Raw genomic sequence first — 8312 nt, forward strand, 5'->3', positions numbered from 1 at the left:
ACTATTTAAGATAAAAAATAGACATGCATGTCAAAAAATGAATGTAGACTTGATATCCTCAATATACACCTATATCAGGCAATACAAAATATACCGCACCAAATGTTTAGCACTGGAATGGGTTCCGTATTTGGATCTGGGTGGAACAATCAGCCGAAAAAGGAAATCCAATAAGTGACTGAGCACATAATTTGTCCTCACCGCATGGACCCTCCTACATGGACAAATATTACCTCTGTAAGTCTCTGAAGGGTGGTCCAATAATTCGTAGTAGCGGTGGTCTGAGAAGAAAAATGCTCAAAGTCACAGTTCAATGTCCACAGTTCCTGGTACCAGGCTGAAGATCATGAATTCTTCAAATAAGGACTGAGTCCCAACGATAATAGGTTTCCAAATGAAGTGCAAATGCAGGTGCAGATGATGCCTGAATCCTGGTGTAACACCAACGCGTTTCACTGCCGCTCTGGCAGCTTTTTCAAGGTGTCTGTGGTCTCTCAAATGTGCCTCTTAAATAGTGCCTCCCATTAGAATTGATTAATTTCCGCTGAGTGTAATTGCATCACTCATACCCTTAAAATCTACAAAACATTGACATATTTTATCCTTAATACAAAATTAAGTTTTATATAAAACACAAATGGAGGCAAACCGATCTCTTATATAATATAATAAGGATATTAACCCACTTACTTATATTCTAATTGTATGGACATATCTTCCGTCCTATAGAGGATTATATGCTTATCTCCCATTGGTGTATATAAACCACATGTTTTTTGGCAGGGAGAAATAGCCATGGGGAGGGGCGCGGCATTAAGTATCCCTGCGTCCCAAACCTCGTTTTGATCCTCTGACAGCTAACAGACGACAGAGCTAAAAGATGTAGATCATAAGGATCAGCCCGCTGGGAAGCGAGCGGCCTGTGGAACGCAACGCCGTACAACGTTGCGTTCCACTGGGACTCCTCCTCCACAGCGGTATACGATCCAATAATATGTTATTCCGCACTAGGAAGTGTATAACCCGTGGAGCCCAGCGTGATTAACGCCGCGGTCCACAGTACGTCCCTCCATCAGTGACAATGAGGTATCATATCTTATAGGTGGGAAATAACACTTGTACCCATTCTAGATCCCGGGTCTCATTGGTAACCGCTTTATTTACATATGGACCCTTGTAATCCTAGCTATATTTAGAACCTTCCAACCTGGGAAAAATTTTTACAGCTCAGTAATACTCTTGTTAGATAAAAAAAACATCAAACAGAGTGGATCTAATGGAAGTGAAATATAATCAATTCCATTAGTACCTCTAACTATATACTAATTCTAGTTGAATACATATGAAGATTCTGACCTAAACAAGCTGTAGAATATTCCTATTGTGAATCATTCATATAAACCCAAAATGAATAAATTTCTTAAAAAGAGGATATACCAAAGGTATTAAAGATAGTAATAAATCCCATGTCAAACTATAACTTCCCTCCATGGATGTACAAAGGAATTCATTACCCCATAGTGCAACAGGCTGAAAATAACTATCAGCTGACATGGTGATGAGCTGTAACTAAATGCAGGCTTGATGAGCTGTAACTAAATGCAGGTATGATGAGCTGTAACTGATGCAGGCAGAGGTAGTGAAGTCCAGCTGGGAGTGAAATGAAGCAAGGTGCAGGGAAACAGTAGGTTCAGGTACTCAGGCAGGTAAGAAGGTATATGGAGGGTGCAAGGTAAGTCCAGCAGGTTGGAGCAGGCAAGGTTCAGGCTAGTAGCGTAACCGACAGGCAGGCAGATAAGGCACAGGTACTCTCTCTCAGCCGCAGCTGAGAAACATGTTGCACTGGCAAAGGAAGGAAGGCTCTGGACCTTCCTAAATATTCAGTGCCGTGCTGTGACTGGCTGGAATGAGCACAAGACCTACCAGATTGGACAGCTGGAATCACATGGCCGCAGGCAAGATGGCGGCGCCCATGCCCACGGAACGCAAACACCGCCAGACCTCACCAGGCCTAGTAACAATGTGCCTGCACAGAACCACGCGCAGCCAATGCCCCTCGCCAAACACCAGCACCGCTTCCAGAGACCCCCCGCCATAACAACCTCACAGGTAATACCCGGCGGGTACCATGCCAAGAAACCCTGGCCGTGACACTGCCATTGTATTGTGTGAGCCAGACTCCCTGTGATCACCTTGTTGTGCTCCACTTCCGGGTCTCAAGTTGCGTGGCTGCGTGAGGATGTCGCTCCGAGTCCAGTCTGGGAGCGGGGGAAGACTGTGTGCGTCCCTCGCTGCTGCTGCTCCTGGCAGTGGGTGGGGCCTGGCAATCCCGGGAGGAGGGAGTGGGCCAGCCAGTGTCTGTGTGGCTGGATGGTGCTACCTGCTGGCTGAGGAGACAGCGGTGGGGACTGGTTGAGATCTCACCGGTGATTGGCTGTTGCGGCGCTCTGCATGTAGCACAGCCATACACTACATAACCCGCTCAAATTTTGCGATCACTGGGTTCGTCAGGAGGGGTTTCTGGGTACACAGAAACCCCCCTGCATGCGGTAATGCTGCCGCACATCAGTCCTCCCGGGCTGGCATGCTCTGCATTGTGGGAGAGACATCATCTTTCCCATTACCCACTGCAAGAGCCAGAAGGCGGAGCTCATGAGTGTGTGCAGCAGCCATCCTCAAACCCGGCCGCCGCGTCATGACATCATCATGCAATGATCTGGACGCAGCTGAATACAACCTGGACAGGTCACGGTTCAACCAAATCCCCAAGTATTTAAGCTTTGGGGGATGCCAGGAGAAGGGAAAAGAGGCCTTTAAACCTTCCGCCACTGTGGGGGGAGTGAAAGGTTAACTGCTATAGATTTAGAGTAGTTTATTTTGAAATTAGAGAGAGCACCAAAGTCCCGGTGCTTAGTAAACTAAGTTAGGTACAGAAACAGAGGGGTTGGTAAGGACGGCCAGAAGGTCGTTGTCAAACGAGGCCAGCTTATATTCACGCCCATCTACAAACAACCCAGACATGCCAAGGTTTAATCTAATAGTCCTAGCCGATGCCTCCATACACAAAACAAAAATAATGGGGGATAGGGGGTATCCCTGTCTAGTGCCATTAAAAATCCACACTGGGTTAGAAAGGGCACCATTTATCTTAATACGTGCCATAGGTGTGGAATATAAAGCCAGGATCCTATGCAAGGAGGCAGGACCAAACCCCATGTGTGCCAATAAACCCCTCATGAAATGCCAATGTATTCTGTCGAAGGCCTTCTCTGCATCAGTGGATAACAGAAGAGCTGGGGACTTTTCCGTTACAGCAAGATGCATCAAGCCTCCCGGCCCGGGACAAAACCAACCTGGTCTGAAAGAACTAAACAGGAAGAAGAATCTTCAGTCTGTTCGCAATAAGCTTGGCAAATAGTTTAATATCTGTATTCAGTAGGGAGATAGGCCTATAGCTGGAGCCAGCGTCGTAGCTAGACGGCAGTGCGCCCTGTGCAGCACTGCCGTCCCTCTCCGCTCCCTCCTCCCCCCCCTGAGCTCTTACCCTAACTTCCGTGAGGAGGAGGGAGGGCGGGATCTTCCGCCGATTTTCAGTGACCACTGTCCTGCGCGCACCACTGCCGGAGGTCTCTATCTGCAGACCTCCGGCACAGAGAAGTATGTGGCCGGTGCCGCTGGAGGATGGCGCCCGGTGCACATGACCCCTCAGCCCCCCCCTAGTTACGGCCCTGGCTGGAGCACAGGGCTGGGTCCTTACCGTCCTTATGGATAACCGCAACATGGGCTTCAAGAGACTGGGATAAAAAAACTATCTTATCAGATACAGGGGCCTATTCATCAACACTAAAATAAAGTTTTTAAAGACATTTTCCTTAAATAACGTTATTTTAGTATTCATGAAGATACTTAGCACAGGAGATAAATTATGTATTTTCGGAATTTGATGGAGTTACTATTCGCCACTGTGAGGTGGCGAAAAGCAGGTAACACTTACCTGTGTCAGCGTGTGCAGGTCCCCCGGCATCTCCCTACGGCGCTCTGGTCTCTCCTCTAGCTCCGTCTGCTATGCTGTCATGTGTTCTCCACAGCAGAGCACAATAAAGTTTACAAATAAAAAAATCTTTTTTTTTTTTTTCTAAACAGTACTGTGTGCTGCTGGCAGACCACATGACAGCATAGCAGATGGAGCCGGAGGCTGCTGCGCGGGCAGGTAAGTGCTGAACGGGGGGGAGGTGAGCGGAGGGGGGGACACAAACTAACCGCATCTGTAGGCAGTGCTGCGCATGCGCTGGTTTTACAGATGTAACAGCGCATGTGCAGCACTGCTTCCAGCTGCGGTAAGTTAGAGCAGGCAGGGATAACTGTCTATTTCCCGAAAAGCTGTCATCGCAAAAATGACAGCTTTTCGGAATAGATAGTTATAGGGAGGAGGAATTATGAATTCCTCCGGTAATTAGGTAGAACTCCATGCGAGTTCTAAACCTAATTACCTCCTGGGAAACTTTAGTTATGATGAATAGGCCCCACAGAGTTAAAAGCCGACAACATCTTGGGTAAAAGAGTGGTCTTAAAAATGTTATAATACGAAACCGTATAGCCATCAAGGCCTGGGCTTTTACCAGTAGTGGTGTTTTTTAGAGCTTCTTCCAATTCCTCCAATGTGAATGGGCTGTCTAACCAGTCTCTATCCCCGTCGGAGACAGAGGGGAAACTAACCTTCCGGAGATAATTAGATACAGTCTCCTGAAAAGCGCCAACCTCTGCGGAAGAGCCCAAGGACGAAAGGTTATACAGCTGCGAATAGTAAGATTGAAATGCTGAGGCAATAGCGGGGGTCAATCTACAATCTCTACCAGTCCCATCCTTGACCACCTCTATAAAAGATACCGCTCTCTGAGCCCGCAAGGCCCGTGCCAACAATTTACCTGGTTTATTGCCCCATTGAAAATAATGATTTTAGTTTATTGAGTTCAGATTATTACCAGGTATTTATATATTTATATATATTTATTCAGATCGGGCCAAGGATAAAGCTTTCTGATCTGCAGCTGTCAAAAAGGCTTTTAGGGGTATTCAATATGGAGCGAAAACTCAGTTTTTGCGATGTTTTCGCACCGATGATGTCATTTTTGCTGGTTTTGGTTTTACACCGTATTCAATTTCAAAGACTTTTCGCAGGTTCGAAAAGTCTTTGAATAAAAACGGGGATAACTTTTCACCATTGAATAGGTGGCGAAAAAAAGTGCAGAATTGGGGTTTAGGGGTGCAGGCTTAAAAAAATTAGCCTGGACCCCTGGGATTGACATTTTAAAAATAACTGTAAAAAAAAGTTTTTAAAAAAAATAGGGATACCCCAAAAAATTAATTTAAAAATTGGGGTGAAAAAAAAAAAAGGAAAAAATTGTATAACAATAGGGAAATAGGTTCAGGGCTATTCTGCAAGTATGCGGCAGGTGTTTTCTACAATAGGCTATTAGCGGCAGGTGCATAATTGCAGAATTTTTTAAAACTTACTTTAGGGACATAAAAATATGCTAGTACCCATTTTCATGTACCCCAAATTTGATGAGACCACTTAAACAAATGAAAAAAATAACCTAAGTGCTCTTCTGCAACACTTCTTCAATGTCGGGAAAAAAACACCTGCTGCGGCTATTTAAATCGCCGACTTTCATTTGCAGGCTAAAACGGGGGTACCCATAGTGATCCCCCATGTTTTTACAGCTTTAGGGGGGTCCTACAATTTATTCCAGGTAAATTTCATATTTTTTCGCAGATCCCACTTCGCAGGTTCCCGTTTTCGTAGGTTTTATATTGAATACGGGGATAAAGCGGGCGCGTGCCCGATACTTTATCCCAGGAAAATCTCCGATGTGGAGCGAAAAGTCCAGCACGGACTTTTCGCTCCCATATTGAATACCCCTTTTTGTGTTTCAATTCAAACAATCTAATTTGCTGGAGCAATTGTGGCTTACGACCAATCAATTTACCCTTCAATACACATTTGAGAGGGTATACGTTCAGGAAGCCAGCCTTTGCAATGCCGACAGCCGGCTTCCCAACTACTTAATCCCGGCGAGGATTAAATGACAGGTGTCCAAATCTAGACGCCTGTCATTTTACCGACGCTGGGAGACCGGCGCCCGGGATCCTGATCAAAGTGATGCCGGGCGCTGGGTGTGGACAGCCGCTCGGGGGGAGGGGGGGTAAGTTAGGGGCTCCCAGGGGGTACTTAGGGTTAGGCACCCCCTCCGGGAGGTTAGGGTTGGGCTAGGGGGAGGGTTAGGGTTCGGCACCCCTGGGGGGTGGTTAGGGTTAGGCACCCCCCGAGGGACTTAGGTTTAGGTGGCGGGGAAGGGGGAGTTAGGTTTAGGCACTTAGGGGATTAGGGTTAGGCAGAGGGGGGTTAGGGTTAGGCACCCTAAAGGAGGGTTAGGGGGTAGAATTAGATTAGTTTATACTTACCTTTATGACGATCAGGATTTCCTCCTCTGTCGGGCTGCCGTTGCGGCCAACGGTATATCATACTGAATGCACTTGTGAGCCTCCCAAACAGTGAGGCTGGAAACCTCAGGAGTGTGATTTAGTTCAAAATAGTCAGTGAGAGTCTGGTCCAACTGAAGTCTACAATAAGCATCCGAAAGAAGACTTTCATTTAAGCGCCAAGTGCAAGGTTTAGGGGAAAGAAGACTGGTAGAGATTGTAAGAGTGACCGGGGCATGGTCAGACCAAGTCAATGGTTCAATAGAGGTATGTTGTAAGAGATGTAAGAACCTATGGGGAAAAAAAAAATTGTCCAAAAATGAAAAATGTATAGTCTCGGTCAGTAGGGTTATTGTGCGCTTTTTTAAAATGATGTGAGACACTATGTTCATCGAATTCTTGCAGTATATTTTTTTGATGCTCATGTATCCTTTGTTTTAAGATCTTGTTGTTTTACCTACAAATTGTTTCATACATGGGCATGTTAGCAGATACATTACTCCGCTGGTATCACAGGTGATTTGATCTTCAATTTTATACTTGTCCTTTGTTGTATTGGATTCGAATGAAGTCACAGGTTTGCTAGTTCTGTATTTGGAGGTTGTGCAAGTTTTTGCATCTTCCACAATAGAAAAATCCTTTGTAAAAGACAAAGATATCATAATAAAAACTGATGATACTCTAGGCAGGCCTGTGACTCTCCAGCTATTGTGAAAATATAAGTGCCAGCATACCCTACCACTGATCAGCTGATAAAGCATGCTAGGACTTGTAGTTTCACAACAGCTGAAGAGCCACAGGTTGGCCAGAACTGCTTTAGGGCACCATGATTCAAAAAAGTTTGGGAACCACTGACAAACTGTATATCGTTTGGGCTTGGATCTGCACCTGGGTCTACTGTGGGGTGTAGGTGGTGGATATGGACCGGACACCAAACAGCTAAGACTTCAACTGCCAGGAAGCAATGGTTCCTCCCCCGTAAACCCCGTCCCTGAGTCTGAGGCAAATCAGTTTGTTAACAAGCCGAAGGCAGGAGGAGGAGAGGAGAGAAGGAAGACTGGTACACAGAAGAATCACACTCTTACATCAAAGAGACTGGAAACCTGGTGACCAGGAAACCCAACCCAGAGAAGCCAGGGGCATCAGTGCGGGTGCCCTGTGGACCCTATGGACTTCAAAGAAAGAGAGTTAACAAAGGTAAGTTTTACCATAACTCTCATTTTCTTCTTCAGGGTCCATAAGGATCCACAGTGGATGTCCCATAGCAGTATTCAAGGGTGGGGATGCTCCTGAACTGAGAGGAGTATCCTGCGTCCAAATGAAGCATCCTGAGAGGCAAAGGTATCGAAGGCATAAAACATAAGAAAGGTGTGGACAGAAGACCACGTGGCCACCTTACAAAGCTATTCAGCTGAGGCGCCACAGCGAGCTGCCCACGAGAGTCCCACGGAGCGAGTAGAATGAGCAGAGATGGTAGCCGGCACAGGAAGGCTCATCTGTGTGTAAACCTGTGAGATAGTCATGCGAAGCCATCTGGCCAGAGTCTGTTTGTTAGCTGGCCAGCCCTTCTTGTGGAATCCATAGAGGACAAATAGGGAATCTGTTTTCCGAAGAGAACTTGTACGGTCCACGTAGATCCTGAGAGCACGGACCACATTCAAGTAGGCCTCACCTGCCGAGAGGTCTGGTGATTGGAAGCCCAGGTCTACGATTTCCTCATTCATATGGAAATGAGAAACAACCTTGGAAAGGAAGTCAAGACAAGTTCGAAGAACAGCCTTGTCCTGATGAAAGATCAGAAATGGGGAGTGACAGGAAAGTGCCCCTAA

Source organism: Taudactylus pleione, unplaced genomic scaffold (genome assembly GCF_031769625.1).
Source record: "Taudactylus pleione unplaced genomic scaffold, aTauple2 ptg000824l, whole genome shotgun sequence".
Classification (NCBI taxonomy): domain Eukaryota; kingdom Metazoa; phylum Chordata; class Amphibia; order Anura; family Myobatrachidae; genus Taudactylus; species Taudactylus pleione.